Source organism: Pleurodeles waltl, chromosome 6 (assembly GCF_031143425.1).
Source record: "Pleurodeles waltl isolate 20211129_DDA chromosome 6, aPleWal1.hap1.20221129, whole genome shotgun sequence".
Lineage (NCBI taxonomy): Eukaryota > Metazoa > Chordata > Amphibia > Caudata > Salamandridae > Pleurodeles > Pleurodeles waltl.
Genome location: NC_090445.1, coordinates 50,704,865 through 50,723,087, shown reverse-complemented (window position 1 = coordinate 50,723,087; position 18,223 = coordinate 50,704,865). Strand labels below are relative to the sequence as shown.

The window sequence follows — 18,223 nt, the reverse complement described above, 5'->3', positions numbered from 1 at the left end:
GAACAGAATACAACCTATTAGTCATTCTATATTGTCATCCCCGTGACATTTGTGAATCCTAAACTCAAAGCGTGACAATTCGTGAAACGGATGAAGTCACATTAATAAGCGTACATATCAATAAACAGAACTCTTGTCGCGTGGTGTATGATGAATTAGCCGTGTGACAACATTTAGGTTAAAAGAGGAGAACATATGCGAAACAATGATGTGCACATGAAAGACCCACAGTCACCGATATGTAAATAGTCAGAGAAGAATGAGACCCAACATGGTATCCCTAATACCATAAAGAGAAGACTTAAATACTGTGGGGGTCATTCCGACCCTGGGGGTCATGGACCGCCAGGGCCGGGGACGGAGGAAGCACCGCCAACAGGCTGGCGGTGCTTCAGGGGCAATTCTGACCGCGGCGGTAAAGCCGCGGTCAGAAAAGGGAAACCGGCGGTTTCCCGCCGGTTTTCCCCTGCCCCAGGGAATCCTCCACGGGATTCTGAGGGCAGCGGTAAACCAAAGCGCCGCGGTCAGAATTCCCTGCGGGGCACCGCCGGCCTGTCGGCGGTGCTCCCGCCGACCCGCCGGGGTTAGAATCAGGGCCAAAATCTTAATGATACACAACGTCATTTCGGGTTGGAATTGAAAAAATGAAAAAATCTAAGCCCAAACTGCCACTCTCACCTGTAGAAATTGAGAGGAGATGGATTCCCGTGCCTTGTCTCCTACAGCGCTCTCATGTATCGAAGAGAGACGCCGAGACAAGTAAAGTCCTTCTTTTATGTTCCTACACAGCCCATCTTAATGGAAACTGAAAGCGGACTAAACGTACCTCATTTGTACATGCCCCGTTTTATATTGCGGGCGCGTGAGGCGTCCGGATAAAGAGAAAACCAACTTCGCTAATAAGGTGGCCTGAGAACCGCCAAATTCCTTATACCTTATTGTAAATCCATAAATATCATCCCATATTATCAACGGATGTTGAAAACCGGGACTAAGGTTGTAAAGGCTACAAAACCAAAAGTGGACGCCATATTGGATCTCCTATTACGTCCGTGTATGTCACCAATTAGTATTATCAGTAGTTAAAACTAAAAAAGGACTATTTCTTGAGTCAAAAGGCGAGTACCATCTTACATAAGTATAAAATCATTCGATTTGGGCAAAATCCGAGATATAAACCCTGTTGGATTTACTATTGCGACCGTGGCCCAAGAGAACATAAACAATTGCTAGAATAAATAGATAGTATGCCTCGAAGTTCAAATACTGGAATGATAATTCTGGCTATTACAGCAAAATAGCGCACTGTGTCATTTAGTATGTAGAGAAACACCAAAGAGATTACACCCAAAGTTGTGCTCAGAAACGAAACAACCTCATTATTTACATAACATGATTCTCATATGTTGACAGAGGCAGCTGGTCACCATCAAAAAGTACATATTGATAGCAGTTCCAAAGTTAGAATTCACAAATAGGCAGTACATAATATCATGTTAATGCAGCCAGGATACATTTGGATGTTGATTCAACGTAGTGGTCTATGACCAAAACATCTTATGAATAGGAATATTGATGAGACCATTGTCCTACCTTACCCACTTTACCTTACCCACTTGTTCTAGGCATTTCTATCCTAGGAAAATCAGAACCTTTTGGGTAATATCTCATTATTCTAAGTTAAACATTTAGAATCGTACTAACTTATGCGCATAAAGAATCATTCCCCCAAATAGTACTCCATTTCAAAGTTTGTATTGAGACCCCGTTCCACCGCCCTCAGTTTGAGGATCCAGTAACATTCACGTTTCCTTAAAGCTAGTTCCCTGTTACCTCCTCTGGGGTCTCTGGCCACATGATCAAAGCCAAAAAATTCAAAACCTTTCATCTGGCCTTGTTTGGTACAAAGTCTCATATGGGTGACTATAGGATATCTTTCATCATCCGGTCTTAAGGCCCTGTAGTGTTCACTGACTCTACCCTTGAGTGATCTGATGGTACTACCTACATAGTAGAGTCCACATTTGCAAATAATCATGTAAATGATAAATTTGCTGTCACACGTAATGTAATGCTTGATAAAGAATTGTTCTCCCGCAATACTCCTGAAGCTAGAAATGCCCGTTTTGGTCCACCTGCACATGCCACAGTGTCCACATCTGTGGACCCCCTTATTGTGGCTGGTAAGCCAGTTTTCCTGTTGAGGTACATTTCGGTAACTGGGGCACAACAAATTCTTGAGGGTCCTGCCTCTAGGATATGTCAGGGCTGGGGTATCAGACACTAACCTTTTGATGTTTGTGTCCGCTGTGAGTACATGCCAGTGCTTATTCATGCATTTTTGTAACAGTGAAGCCGTTTTTATGTAGTCTACTATGCACCGAACCTTGGCTTCCCTTGGTCTGATTTTGTGTTTGAGTGTGTAATTTCTGTTCAAACGCATTACTCTAACCCGTGCCTTTTTCAATAATCCAGGGTGAATATCTTCGTGACTCAAATCTATCTCCCATATCACCTATGCATTGTAAGAAATCAGTTTCTAGGTTGCAATTCCTTCTGGCCCGTACCATTTCGCCATAAGGTATTGAGTTAATCTGATGTGAGGGATGTGAGCTGCGTGCATGTAGCACTGAGTTGCATGCAGTACTTTTCCTAAAGAGACGGCTCTCGATCTTATTGTTGTGGATAAACAATTCAACATCCAGAAACGCTATGGTAGTCGTAATATGTTCTGAGGTAAATCTAATGTTTAGATCGTTGGAGTTCAGATAGGCCAAGAAATCATTGAGTTTTGGTACATCTCCTGTCCAGATCATTATACAATCATCAATATATCTACCCCAACAGAGTATATCTGTGTTCCATGTGTTACCCTCCTTACTCCAGATGACTTTATGCTCAAAGAATCCCATGAATAGGTTTGCATAGGCTGGCGAAAATCTAGAACCCATGGCCACACCACGTGTCTGACGATACCAATCCTTCCCAAACAGAAAAAAGTTGTTGTTCAAAATCATTTCCATCATGTTCAATAGCATATCAGTGTGACCATATAGACTTGCTGTTCTTGTTTGGAGGAAGTGACGTAAAGCTGTCATTCCCCAAATGTGATCAATACTCGTGTAAAGAGAAGTCACATCTAATGTTACTAGTGTCATTCCTGGTTCCCAACAGATGTCAGTCAGTATACTCAGTATATGTTTGGTATCCTTAATGAAAGAAGGGAGGTTAACAACAAAGGGCTGCAAAGAAATATCTACATATTCCGAAAGTCTCTCTGTGGGACCACCTATACCCGAAACAATGGGCCTACCTGGTGGATGAGTAGAATTCTTATGTATTTTAGGTAGCGTGTAAATGCAAGGGTTTCTAGGTCTATGAATTCTAAGGTACAGTAGTTCATCTTCTTTCAACAGTGATTGCTCAAAACATTTTTGCAAAAATTTTTTAATTCTATTTGCTAGTGCAGGTATAGGATCTGAACCGATTCTCTCATAGCAAGAGGCATCATTAAGTTGTCTCAAAATCTCTTGTTCGTAATCCATGGTATTCATGACTACGATATTGCCACCTTTGTCCGCTTCCTTGATCGTAATGTCTGTGCACACTTGTAAGTGCTTTAAGGTCCTGCGTTCTTCAGGACTCAGATTCTTTCCTGTCTTTACTGCACAAGATCTTCCTTTTGACTTACAGGGAACAGTTAAGATGAAAGTATGGGATTTTTCAGGGAGCAGTTCAGGAAGTTAAAGTCCCAGTAAAGCCAAATGCAGTTTTTCCGCAGATTCCCCAATATCAAATGACACAAGACACTATTGAAGGCATTGCACCTATAATTGCAGAATTCGTAAGACAAGATGTTCTAAAAGAAGTACTGAGCAGCCCCTGTAACTCTCCAATAATGAGATTACGAAAACCCAGTGGAAAATATCAGATTGTTCATGATTTGAGGAAAATTTATGATATTGAGATTAAATGTTGAACAGAGGTGCCAAATCCAGAAGTGATATTATTTCAGATCCCATGTGATGCTGAATAGTTCACCTTAGTGGACCTATCTCAAGCATTCTTTTCTTTACCTCTTCATGAGGATAGCCATTTTCTTTTCTGTTTTAAATTTCTTGATCGTGTATATTGTTGGTGCAGAATTCCTCAAGGTTTTTCAGTGTCCCCGTCCATCTTTAATCAGATACTGAAGAAGAACCTGGAGACATTGGAAATGCCTTTCAAATCGATGTTGGTTCAGTACATAGATGATTTGTTGGTCGCTTCAAAGACGAAGGAAGCATGCAGGCAGATACTATTGCCTTACTAAATCATTTGGGTAAAAACGGACATAAAGGCCCTCATTACAACATTGGCGGGCGGCAACCGCCGCCCACCAAGATGTATCTGCTGCACGGCCACCAATGTGGCCGCACTCCTGCGGTGGCCATTTGGAGATCCCCGTTGGGCCAGCGGGGATGTCGGCCGCAACACGGGAGCCGGCTCCAAATGGAGCCGTCGATGTTGCGGCGGTGCGACGGGTGCAGTTGCACCTGTCGCGCTTTTCCCTGTCTGCTATGCAGACAGTGAAAAGCTCCATGGGGCCGTGGCAGGGGACCCTGTGACTCCCCTTTCTGCCAGCCTTTTCATGGCGGTTCATACCGCCACGAAAAGGCTGGCGGGAGGGGGACTCGTAATCAAGCAAGCAGCGCTGCCCTGGGGGATTACAACCGCCGGGACCAAAGTGGCGGGAAACCGGCAGTCCCGGCGGTGCGACCGCGGCACTTCCACCGCAGTTCTAATTCCCAGGAAAGCACCACCAGCCTGTTGGCGGTGCTTCCGACAAAACCGCCCTGGGTTTGTAATGACCGCCAGGGTTGTAATGAGGGCCAAAGTGTCCCCAGCAAAATTGCAATACTGCCAGAGAGAAGTGAAATATTAGGGACATCAAACTGAAAACGGAGCTAGAAAGATTTCCAGAGAAAGAGTCACTGCCATACTGCCGATGGATCCCCCCAGTTACACAAAGAGATGTGAGAATGTATTTGGGAATGGTAAGCTATTGTCGCCAGTGGATTCACAATTTTTCAATCATTTCCAAGCCCCTGCAAAAACTGACTCACAAAGAGGTTATTGACCCTCTAGAGTTAGACCAAATTTGTATGAAAGCCTTTACGGAGTTGAGAGAAAGTCTGTGCAAAGCTCTGGCTTTGGGAATGCCTGACTACAAAAAAACCATCCAAGTTGTTTTGTCATGAACGTGATGCATGCTCTCTCTCTGTTTTGACGCAAGTACATGGTGATGTAAACCTCCTGTAGCATATTTTTCTGCTACTTTGGACTCAGTCGCAGCAGCTTTGCCTGGCTGTTTGCAAACTGTGGCAGCGGTTGGATTGAGCCTCACTCGGAGTGAGAGCATGTGATGGGACATCCCTTAACTGTTTTGGTCCCTCACTCTGTCGCGTAGGCTCTCATTATTCTAATGAGACTACTGGATTTCAGCGACTGAGTCTAACCCACTACAGGTGACACCTGTCGGCCTAATCAGGGTTTTGCTCTGGCTAACTAGCAGTGTCTCATCTCCACCCAAGAGCAGTGATCATTGGCAGCCGAGCGCATGACACAATTGGTTCCTCAGGGAAATCGTGGTCACTCAGATCAGATCCGTTTCTCTCATTTGCATTAGTCTCACATATACAAGGACAAACAGAGGCAGTATATGTTTCAATAAGGCTTAAATGAAGCAACTGCATCTTAGATAACAAAGCATGTACTACAATAACCAGGACAATAAAGCATGACAGGATTAGAATTGTGACAAGGAGAGTGAAGCATAAAAATAACGCTACCATATTGTCACTAAAATTATTAAAATAATATCTACCTAGGCTATATTAGAGCACAGCATGTTAAGTTCTATTTCTGCCCTTCAGGTTTCCCTGGGAAGACATCATCCCTCATACCTGAGCATGAGGCCTGAAGTTGGCATAAGCAGCTGTAGCAAAACGTTCAGCAATCAGCATACAGTCGTGGTCATCTGGCTGGAATCTCCCTTCAACGAGTATGGGACAGAGAAGTGTTTTTATAATAAAGCAGCTGATGTTCTGAAAAAATGTCCCTACGTGAGAATGTGCATGTTTCTATGAATACCAGAGACAAAGCGTTTCCACGTTTACCAGCAACCTATCTAACTGCAGCCTTGAGAAAACACAGAGTGAAAAAAATGTCTTGTTTAAGAACGCAGTGCTGGCCTAGACAAAGAACAGCTAGATAGAAAGAAATAAAACAATACCGCAAATGTGGCTATTGTTAAAATAATAAATGAAGCTGGATAAAATATATCTAGATTAAAGTGCACAGCGGCAGGCCTAGTTTGCTTAAAATAACGTGAATGGAGCTATAACTAAAATGGCTTCACAACAACTCCATTGAAGGTTTGCTGACCCGAACAAATACACAGCACTTGACAAGTGCTAGACTGACAAGATATGAAACTGTAATTTTGGGGTCTCCAAATGTTACTCTGAAAATGTGTGCAGTGCTTAACCCAGCAACTTTGCTTCCAACAGAAAATGTTGAAATTGACAAATTGAAAGATGTTGAACATTACTGTCTGGATGTTACTGATTTGTGCACAAAACCTAGACCTGAAATTCGTGATACCCGATTGGAAGAAAATTACCAAATTATTTTTGTTGATGGTTCCTGTTTAAGAGATAACATGGGAACATTAAAAGCAGGATATGCTGTGTGCACAATTACTGGTATATTCAAAGCTTCCTGGCTTCGGGGAGTATTTTCTGCACGAGTAGCTGAGCTGGTAGCTCTTACTAGAGCATGCCATGTTCCTGCACAGCTTAAAGTTACCATTTATACAGACAGCCAGTGTGGATTTGGAATAGTGCACGACTTTGGCCAGCTATGGGCACAGAGAGGTTTCATGACCTCTTCTGGTTCACCTGTTAGAAATGATGACAGAATCCATGATTTGTTACAAGCTTTACAAATGCCCGAGAAGACTGCTGTGATGAAATGCAGTGCACACCAAAGGTCACAAGATTTTGTGTCAATGGGAAATGGATATGCAGATCAAGTCGCAAGGTTTTGCGCACTGAATTGTATATCTTTCAAAGACAAGTGGGAACTGTTACCTGAAGAAGAAATTTGTACAAATTATGCCTTGACTGTTGTTGATACGTGGGAAGAGCTAAAGAGCCTCCAGGAAAATGTTGGCAAAGAAGAAAAGAAAATGTTGTTTAAAATGAAATGTGTACAGAGGGAAGACAACATATTGGTGTCCGGGGAGGGACAAGTAGTCCTGCCAAATAGTTTGCTGACCCAAATGGCTAGATATTATCATGGTCAAGCACATGTTGGGAAGGATGCCATGATTAGAACCTTCAAGCAGTTTTGGTTTATTCCAAAATTAGAAAGGTTGCCAAAGCAGTTTGCCACCATTGTATCATCTGCCAACAGATGAATGTGGGAAAAAGAACAGTTGTTAACATGAGCCATATTGGGAGAGCGGGAGGTCCATTCAGCGGAAAGCAAATGGATTTCATTGAAATACCTGTGTGTGAAGGATTGAGATATGTGTTGGTAATTGTTTGCATTTTTAGTCACTGGATTGAAGCATACCCCACACGTAGGAATGAAAGCCTTACCATAGCAAAGTGATTACTTATGGAGCTGGTACCATGCTTTGGTTTTACGGTCTCTTTACAATCAGATAGAGGAAGTCACTTGAACAACGAAGTAATTCAATTACTATGTTCAGCCTTAAACATTGAGCAGAAGTTGCACTGTAGCTATCACCCTGAAGCATCAGGACTTGTAGAACAAATTAATGGTATCCTGAAGTCACATATTGCAAAGATGTGTGTGTCTACAAATCCGAAATGGCCAGATACACTGCTGTTAGTTCTGATATGTATGACAAATACACCTGACAGAAAAAGTGGTCTGTCACTGCATGAAATCCTCATGGGCAGAGCGATGAGGCTGCCAGCGGTTCCTGCCAATGCTCTTGTGAACATTACAGATGATATGGTGTTGGATTACTGCAAGGATCTGGCTGATGTGGTTCGCTCTTTTTCTCATCAGGTGGAGACCTCAACTATGCAGCCATACCAAGATCAGAGCCACAATCTGAGAGCTGGAGACTAGGTTGTGATCCGGACACATGAGGAAGACTTGCTTGGAGTACCGGTTGAAGGGTCCTCACCAAGTAGTACTGGTTACTGTAGGAAAGTACCCTCTTTCTTGGCATGGTTACCCCCTTTTTCTGCCTGATGTCAGTGTGTTTGACCGCGTTCACTAGGATCCTGCTAACCAGGACCCCAGTGATTATGCTCTCTCCCAAAACTCTGTATTTCACCCCACAATTGCCACACTGGTGTCCCACTGTAAGTCCCTAATATATGGTACCTAGGTACCCAGGGCATTGGGGTTCCAGGGGATCCCTATGAGCTGCAACATACATTTTGCCACCCATAGGGAGCCAAAGCAAAGTGTTCTGCAGGCCTTCCATTCCAGCCTGCGTGAAAAGGTGCAAGCACCCTTTCACTGCCACTTTTCACTGCACCAGGTCACGTATAAGTCACCCCTATGGCAGGCCTTCTAGCCCAGAGGGTAGGGTGCAAAGTACCTGTGTGTGAGGACACCCCTGCCCTAGCAGAGGTTACCCCATGAACTCCAGGACCATTTTCCCAGACTTTGTGAGTGCGGGACACCATTTTATGCGTGTACCGGACATAGGTCAATACCTATGTCCAGCTGCATTATGGTGGGTGCTCAGAGCTCCTCCAGAGGGTCCCTGGGTTTTGCCATCTTAGATTCAAGGTTGGCAGGGAACTTTGGGAGCATCTGAGTGGCCAGCGCAGGCAGGTGACATCAGAGCCCCCTCCTGATAGGTGGTCACCCAGCTAGGTAACCAATACTCCTTTCAGGGCTATTTAGGGTCTCTCTCTTGAGTGTTTCCTCAGATTCCATTTGCAAGACTCCAGCAGGATTCCTCTGCAACCTCCACTTCGACTTCTGACTGAAGAAACTGCATCTGGACGCTCCAGGAGCAGACAAGCTGCAACAAAGAAGCAAGACTCTACCTGCAACATTGTAACCACGGTTCCATCCAGCAACTGCAATGTTTCCCCGGTCGTGCATCCTCTGAGGACAGCCCATCTTCAGCCTGCACAAGAAAGAATAAGGAATCTCCCATGGGGTGAAGGAGTCACTCCACTGCATCTGCAGGCACCAACTGTAACGATGACTGGCTGTGTGGATCCCCTCTCCTGCTGAGCTGCGTGGATCCTGCAACACAGGTGGTGGACTGAAGTAGTCCTGATGATCCTCTCTTCCAGCTGTCCAACTTGGGTGGTGGTAAGCCTCTGCTCCCCACGCAGGACAGTACCCCCGTGCACTGCATCATTTGCAGCTGCCAAGGCTTGTTGGCATCCTCTCCATGGGATCTTCAGGCATCTTGAAGCTCCAGCCCCGAGCACTCCGTCCTGCGATGCACAGCTCCCTGAGTGGGTCCTGCAGCATGGGACTCCTTTTCATAGTGCTGTGTGGGCTCCTTCTTCGACTTTTGTGTCCCCGTCCTGTGGGACTCCTGTGGGTGCTGCCTGTGCTTCTTTGGGATGTCTGTATCGGTAAGGGCCCCCTATGGTTCCCCCTCCTGGGTAGTGTCCACCTGGTCCTTCGTCGTCCCCAGCAGCACCATTTTCCGCTAACCGCAAGTTTTGCGCGTGGCAAGACGCAAACCCGACTGCAATCCTCCTTCCAGCATGGGAGATCACCTGCATCCTCCAGGAACTTGACTCCGTCTTCTGGGGTGCAGTGCTGACTCTCCTTCATCACCGTCGACTCATCTCTTGCACCTTCACTCTGGTCGGTAGGGGTTTCTGCCCTTCCTGGACTCAGCTGTGCTTGTTGGACTTGGTCCCCTTCTTTCACAGGTCCTCTTGTCCAGGAATCCACTGTTGGTGTCTTGCCGTCTCTTCTGGGATTTGCAGTATTCTTCTTCTCTTCTTAGTGGGTGCTATGAGAAAAGTACAGTGATTTACTCCTGCTTTCCTGGTTGCTGGAGGGGTGTTGTGGTACTTAACTTTGGGCTTTCCTAATATTCCCAGCTCCCATATACACACTCCACTTACCTAGGTGGGGGGCAGACTCTCTCATTCCACTTTTGTAGCATATGGTTTGTGCTCTCCCTAGGGCCATTATTCTCTATTGTGATTTTCACTATATTGAACTGTTGTCTGACTGTTTTTATGCCTATTTCTGTGTACCAGTGTATATAATTTGCGTATTATTTACCTCCAAAGGGAGTATAGCCTCTATGGTATTTTGGTATTTGTGTCACCAAAATAAAGTACCTTTATTTTTGTAACACTGAGGGGGTCATTCTGACCCCGGCGGGCGGCGGGAGCCGCCCGCCTGGAGGGAGCCGCCATATGGCCGCTCCGCGGTCGAAAGACCGCGGAGGCCATTCTGGCTTTCCCGCTGGGCTGGCGGGCGACCGCCAGAAGGCCGCCCGCCAGCCCAGCGGGAAACCCCTCCCCACGAGGAAGCCGGCTCCGAATGGAGCCGACGGAGTGGGTATGTGCGACGGGTGCAGTGGCACCCGTCGCGTATTTCAGTGTCTGCAAAGCAGACATTGAAATACAAAGTGGGGCCCTCTTACGGGGGCCCCTGCAGTGCCCATGCCATTGGCATGGGCACTGCAGGGGCCCCCAGGGGCCCCACGACACCCCTCACCGCCATCCTGTTCCTGGCGGTCGGAGCCGCCAGGAACAGGATGGCAGTGAGGGGGTCGGAATCCCCCATGGCGGCGCAGCAAGCTGCGCCGCCATGGGGGATTCCCAGGGCAGCGGAAAACCGGCGGGAGACCGCCGATTTTCCTGGTCTGACCGCGGCCAAACCGCCGCGGTCAGAATGCCCTGCGGGGCACCGCCAGCCTGTTGGCGGTGCTCCCGCATCCCCGGCCCCGGCGGTCCTTGACCGCCGGGGTCGGAATGACCCCCTGAGTGTTTTCATTCACGTGTGAAAGTACTGTGCGTGATTACAGTGGTATTGCATGAGCTTTGCATCTCTCCTAAATAAGCCTTGGCTGTTCATCCACAGCTACCTCTAGGGAGCTTGGCTTCTAGACACCGACTACACTACACTAATAAGGGGTACCTGGACCTGGTATAAGGTTTAAGTACCTTAAGTACCCACCACACACCATGCCAGCCTCCAACAGTTACTACTACTTCTGTGAAATGTGCAGGAGTTCCAAACTGGGTACATGCCAGCCACACTCGTAAAGTACCCTTTCCTTTGGACAATGAAGAACAGTTGTTGAGAATACCAACAACATCCAGACACACTCCAGAAGCAGACAAGGAAACTGGATAATCAGTAACGGACTCTGAATAGGCAGAGGAAAATCCAGATACCCCTGTAAGAGATGAAACTGAGAACGTACAGGAAGGTGGCACTGAATCAGTCTCAACTGAGGCAGCAGGAGAGTCAAGACAAAAGAGGGCTCTCCCAGAAGAAGACGATCTTGAAAATCAGACATAGCAGCCCACCGAACTAGTGGAAGGAGTTGAGTTAAGTCAGAGTCAAACAGATCTGACTTCTCCAGAACCAGTTGCATCAAAATCCTGCAGAACAAGGAGAAGCTGTAAACTCAGCACTGAAAAGAGCATTGACAAAGAGAACATGGAAAGAAGACAAGTGGCCAAGATCACAAGCTAAGAGAAAAGACTCAGTTACATTGTGAACAATCGAAGAAGAAGTAGACACCACAAGAAGAGAAGATCTGAGTGATGGAGAATTAAGTGGAGATCGAAGATTGAAAAGAAAGCGAATTGTAAATCAAAGATACGCAGGTGCTAAAGGGGAGTATGCAGCAACTATTGATAGGCAGAGCAAATTTTTGTCATTTTGTTTTGATCGTGAGATTCTAGGTCAATACTTTGGCACTTGAAGTTGGTCAATGATCTAAACTTTGAGAAAGTTTCTGTGAAACTGAAAAAAGAAAGAGACATTAAAAGCAACCTGAAAAGACAGTGAAAACTGATTTGCCAAAACTGCTACCGATTTTGACAAGTTACTGATTTTTGACAGAAGTTCTGGAGAAGAGACTAAAAGCTGTAAACATCTGCAAAGAAGATTTTTTTATTTTGATGCATAGTTGAAATTTTTTCCTTCTACTTTCTGATTCTTTAAAGATCATGAGTAACAACAACAAGCAGGTTAGAAACAATAGGTGCTGTAAATACATAGGTATTGGCTTAGCAACTGTATGCATGATAGTATGTTTGCTATTGATTGGGAGTATGAGCTTTCTCAACAAAGCTGTAACTGTAGGAAAGTACCATCTTGCCTGGCATGTTACCCCCATTTTTCACATGTATGTAAGTTTGTTTTTGCCTGTCTCACTGGGATCCTGCTAGCCAGGACCCCAGTGCTCATAGTTTGTGGCCTGAATGTGTGTATCTGTGTAGTGACTAACTGTATCACTGAGGCTCTGCTAACCAGAACCTCAGTGCTTATGCTATCTCTGCCTTTAAACGTGTCACTATAGGCTAGTGACCATTTTCAAGGTGCCCCAACATACTTCAGGGCAATTTCCCCAGAATTTGTGAGTGCGTGGACACCATTACATGCGTGCATATAGGTAAATACCTATATGTATCTTCACAATGGTAACTCCGAATATGGCCATGTAACATGTCTAAGATCATGGAATTGTCCCCCCCCATGCCAAATCTGGTATTGGGGTGCCAATCCCATGCATCCCCGGGGCTTCACTATGGAACCCGGCTACTGCCAAACCAGCTCTCTGGGGTTTTCTCTGCAGCTACCGCTGCTGCCAACCCACAGACAGGGTTCTGTCCTCCTGGGGTCTGGGCAGCCCAGTCTCAGGGAGGCAGAACAAAGAATTTCCTCTGAGAGAGGGTGTTACACCCTCTTCCTTTGGAAATAGGTGTTAAGGGCTGGGGAGGAGTAGCCTCCCCCAGCCTCTGGAAATGCTTTGAAGGGCACTGATGGTGCCCTCCTTGCATAAGCCAGTCTACACCGGTTCAGGGAACCCCCATCCCCTGCTCTGGTGTGAAACTGGAGAAAGGAAAGGGGAGTGGCCACTCCCCTGTCCATCACCACCCCAGGGGTGGTGCCCAGAGCTCCTCCAGTGTGTCAGGAATAAGGCCATGCGCGGTCCAGGTCTCGCCCGAAACTCCACTGCGCTACGCTGTGGCCCTTTATGAGCACCACTTGTCATCCCCTCTTGTTCCAAAGGTGACCATCAGTGTCGTCTGCCCTGTGGCAAAGCTCACAGAGCTGCAGGTTCAGAACATTGGTGGACAAGATGCACTTGTCAGTGCTATTCTATGAAGGGACTACAATTCCCATGTTTTTAGAGGCAGCAGCCATCTTGGGGTGTGGCAGGCCTATAAAGCCCAGCCACACCCAAGCACATTGCTCACGATTTTGAAGACTTTGATGCAGCCAGACCTCGTGGGGGTTTCTCTGGAGAAGAACAGAGTTCCTGATTGGCAAAGTGTCGTCTAACCAAGGTGTTTCCATGGTGCATTAAAAAACGAGTAGGTCGTATTCGTAGAGGTAAGGCCTTGCTGAATCCAAGTTTGGAGGAAGTCATTACTTCCAAAAGGTAAAGCGCCCCTTAACATAACGAGCAAGGCGTTTTCCAGTTTTAAGAGTAAAGTGCTCTTTTGCACAAGCAATTCAAAGCATTTCAGTTTGCAGATGTAAAGTGCTTTTGTGTCCAGCAATTCAAAGCGTTTCCGTTCACAGATGTAAAGCGCTCTTTTGCACAAGTAATTCAAAGGGTTTCAGTTCACAGATGTATAGCGCTTTAGCGCACAGCAATTCAAAGGGTTTCCGTTCACAGATGTGAAGTGCTCTTTTGCACAAGCAATTCAAAGCGTTTCAGTTCACAGATGTAAAGCGCTTTTGTACATAGCAATTCAAGCGTTTCCGTTCACAGATGTAAGGCGCTCTTATGCACAACAATTCAAAGCGCTTCAGTTCACAGATGTAAAGCACTCTTGGCATGACAATTCAGGCGCTTCAGTTCACAGATGTAAAGCGATCTTGGTACAACAATTCAGGCGCTTCAGTTCACAGATGTAAAGCAATCTTGGCACGACAATTCAGGCGCTTCAGTTCACAGATGTAAAGCGCTCTTAGCTCAACAATTCAAAGCGTTTCAGTTCACAGATGTAAAGCGCTCTTGGCATAGCAATTCAAGCGATTCAGTCCTCAGGTTTAAAGCGCTCTTGGCACTACAATCAAAGCGCTTCAATTCACAGGAGTAAAAGGTTCTTGGCACAACAATCTAAGTGATTCAGGCTACCTGAGTAAAAGGGCTTCCTGGTATTATTGAGTAAAGCGCTTCAAGGTCAATGAGTAAAATCTTTTGGCATTTATTGTTGTGAATGTGAATGTATTTCTGAAGATAAGCAAATCATAGTTTTCATTGTTCTTTGAAAAGCTTAAGATGTGAAAAGCATATTTAATTCTTTGAGATTTTCTAAGTCATGATCAAAGGTTTATGTTGTGAATACATAGATGTTACAGGATTGAGATTCTGTGTATAATCATAGTTCAAAGTTCTTGCCATCTCTTGATTCTGAGGTCGTAGTTTACTCTTGTTCCATGTATCGAAGAAGGGGCTTTGCCCTCATTTCAAAAGAGGTCTCCATCTGATATCTCGGAGACGCATTTAGTCAAGAGTCTATTGATGAGGTACATTTCTATGAATGAGTAAATGCATATTTGTTCTAACCTTTACTTTTCAGATCTCGCTCCCTGCTGTTCCCTACCCTAATTCCCTTCCCCCAACTGGCTTCATCCTAACTCTGTGCTATAATAGCTTTCTGAGTGGGTGATGCCGTAAGGTGGGCCTTTTATTCAGCAACGTGCAGATCCCAAGGAAAGGACACCATAACAGAATAGTGAGCCCACGAGTTTTATACTTTCCTCTTGGTCTGTACGGGAGATGTGCAAAATGGCCACCCTAGATACCCTTATGCAAATAGTCACTCAGATGCAAAGGGATTTGACAGACTCAAAAAATGTTACAGCTGATTTAGTGAATAAAGTAACTCAGTTACAGTGTAAGGTAGATGGTTCTGAATCTGAGTCTCGTCCTACGCCTCCTGCATCTACTAACGCATCTACTAACATAGCTGTGAATTTGCCGACACAGATTCCTTTAGCTGCACCAGAGAGGTTTTCTGGGGACCCCAATAAGGTTCAAATTTTTTTGACACAGGTGTAATTACATTTTACGTGTCGGCCTAGTGCTTTTCCGGACACACAATCTAGAATTGCATTCCTTATATCATATCTGAATGGTGATGCAGCTACTTGGGCAGTGCCATTAGTCCGATTAGATAGTCCTCTTTTATATAACTGGCGTTGTTTTGTAGATGAATTTGTAAAGGTTTTTGACAGACGCGCAATCACTATGACTGCAGACAAAGAGTTACTAGAATTACATCAAGGAAATAAAGACCTGATAACGTATTTGTCACACTTCAACCGGTTAGTGATGGAAACCGCTTGGCCTGAGGAAAAAAGGTTAGCAGTATTTTATCAAGGGCTAAAAGATGAACTAAAAGATGTATTGGCCCAAGTTGAACCACAACCAGAAACTTGTACTGATTTAATTAATCTAACCCTACGGATAGCAAGGAAAAAATTGGAAAAAACAAACTGGCGAATGGAAAGATCCTAACACTTTCAATTGTCTTCAGATTCTATGATAGACCCGATGGATATCGGAACTGTTCGCCCACAACTGACAAAAGAGGAGAAAGACATGAGACGAAAAAATGGTCAGTGTCTGTATTGTGTGAAAAAGGGTCATTTTGTAAAAGAGTGCCAAAAGAAACTCAAACTCAAAATTGATCCAACAGTTGTGACAAAGGAAAAGATATTGGTTGCTTTGGGAAATTCACAGGAAAAACTAAAGTGCCCAGGAAAAACCGAAGGGGACCTCTTGGGCAAATTGACAATCCCTTCAGTGTGCCCTTGCACAAATCGCTATGTCAAACATTTCTGAATCTTAGTACAAATGACTGTGGGGGGAATAAGACATAATGTTCAAGTCCTAATTGATTTAGGAGCAACAGGAAATTTTTTGGACCAACAAACTGCACTAGACCTGCATATACCCAGTGTCAAGAAAAAGGTTCCAGAAGTTGTGTATGGTGTTGATGGAAGTGAGTTGGCAGGAGGCCCCGTTACCAAAAAAACCTCACGAATACAAATGATTTGCAAAGATGAGGAGAATCAGAACCACTATAAGATAATTTGCTTCGATATAATCCAAGCACCTCAATATGGTTTTATTTTAGGAATGCCGTGGTTAATGTTACATAATCCATGCATAGACTGGCACAACCAGGTTTTGCGTTTTTCTTCTTCTTCCTGTGTAAAGAAATGTTTTTAATCAAGATGAAACAAAGAAGGAAATCTTCAACACTCCATAGCTACTGCAGTTGAGAAGGAAATAGATTTACCATCACAGTATTCTGACTATACCAATGTTTTCAGTGAAAAGAGAGCGAGCTCATTACCACCTCACAGGCCGTAAGATTGTCAGATCGATCTTGTACCTGGCGCCAATATACCAAATTGTAGGATCTATGCACTATCAGAGAAAGAAAATCAAGTCCTACAAGAATACCTTTATCAATGTTTAGCCAACAAGTTAATTCGGCCATCACGATCTCCAGCGGCTTCTCCACTATTTTTCGTACCTAAAGCAAATGGCGATTTGAGGCCTTGTATTGACTTTAGAGCAATAAATAAGATCACAGTTAAAAATCAATATCCACTACCTCTCATACCAGTCTTGTTAGACCAGGTAAATCCGCCGTCATCTATACTAAACTTGATTTACGAGGTGCTTATCACCTAGTTCGAATTCGAGAGGGAGATGAGTGGAAGATGGCTTTTAAGACTAGTTATGGCCTCTTTGAGTATTTAGTGATGCCGTTTGGTCTGTGTAATGCCCCAGCAGCCTTTCAATATTTCCTAAACGATGTTCTGAGAGAATATCTAGACATCTTTGTCATCGTTTACATTGATGATATTTTGATTTATTCAAACTCTGAAGATATACATGAAGAACATGTTAAAAAAGTGTAAAAACGCTAGAAAAACATAATTTGTTTTGTAAGCTAAGTAAATGTGAATTCCATACCAAAGAAGTTGAATTTCTAGGAGTCATTCTAACACATGACGGCATGCAAATAACTGAAAGAAAAATTCAAACTGTATACGAATGGCCCACACCAAAATCAGTGCGTGATATTCAATGTTTTTGGGGGTTTGTGAATTTCTATTCACGCTTCATCCATCACTTCTATCAAAAGGTGGCCCCAATTACCAAGTTGCTAAGAAAAAAGGCTGTTTTCAACTGGTCCCCAGAGACCGAGAAAGCATTTCAAGATTTAAAGAAGGCTTTTACTACTGCTCCCATTCTAGCTCACCCTAATGTGGAAGAACCATTTGTTGTGGAAGCTGATGCATCTGATGTTGCTGTTGGGGTAATCCAGTCTCAACGTCATCGAGAAACTGGACAATTGCACCCTATAGCATATGCATCAAGAAAATTGAATGAAGCAGAACAGAATTACACCACAGCAGAAAAAGAATTATTAGCAATTCATAATGCCTTTAAAGAATGGAGACATTATCTGTTGGGAGCAAAACACACCATAACTGTATATTCTGATCATAGAAATTTACAATTTATGAGTTCTGCTAGGCTACTAACTCCAAGACAACTAAGATGGATGCTCTTCTTTGCAGAATTTGATTTCATAGTGACTTTTAGACCAGGAATAGATAATCGTAAGGCCGATGCATTATCTAGACAAGATTCTTCAATCACACCTACTGAACAAAAACCCATGCCTATTATAACGCCTTCAGAAGTGTTGTGTTTAGTAGCTGCCGAGAAGTTTTTCGATCTCATTCGTAATCATTTTCACATCACTAAGTGGCAAGAGTGGTTACAACAAGACACCAAGAGGTCTATTCAACAAGGCTTACCTCTACATGAATCTCGAGTATTCCTGCCTACTGAAGAGTTAAGAGAGACAGCTTTTCATTGGTTACACAAGCATCCTCTGGCAGGTCATCCAGGTCCTCAAAAAACAATAGAACTCATGAAAAGATATTTTTGGTGGCCTACATTCGTTCACGACCTTAA

General features: G+C 44.4%; 1 protein-coding gene across 1 annotated transcript in view; it reads right to left on the bottom strand.

Moving 5' to 3' along the window:
- Positions 1-18,223, bottom strand: part of LOC138301852 (putative nuclease HARBI1) — a 145,338-nt gene that overhangs the window by 64,582 nt on the left and 62,533 nt on the right. The window lies entirely within an intron of this gene.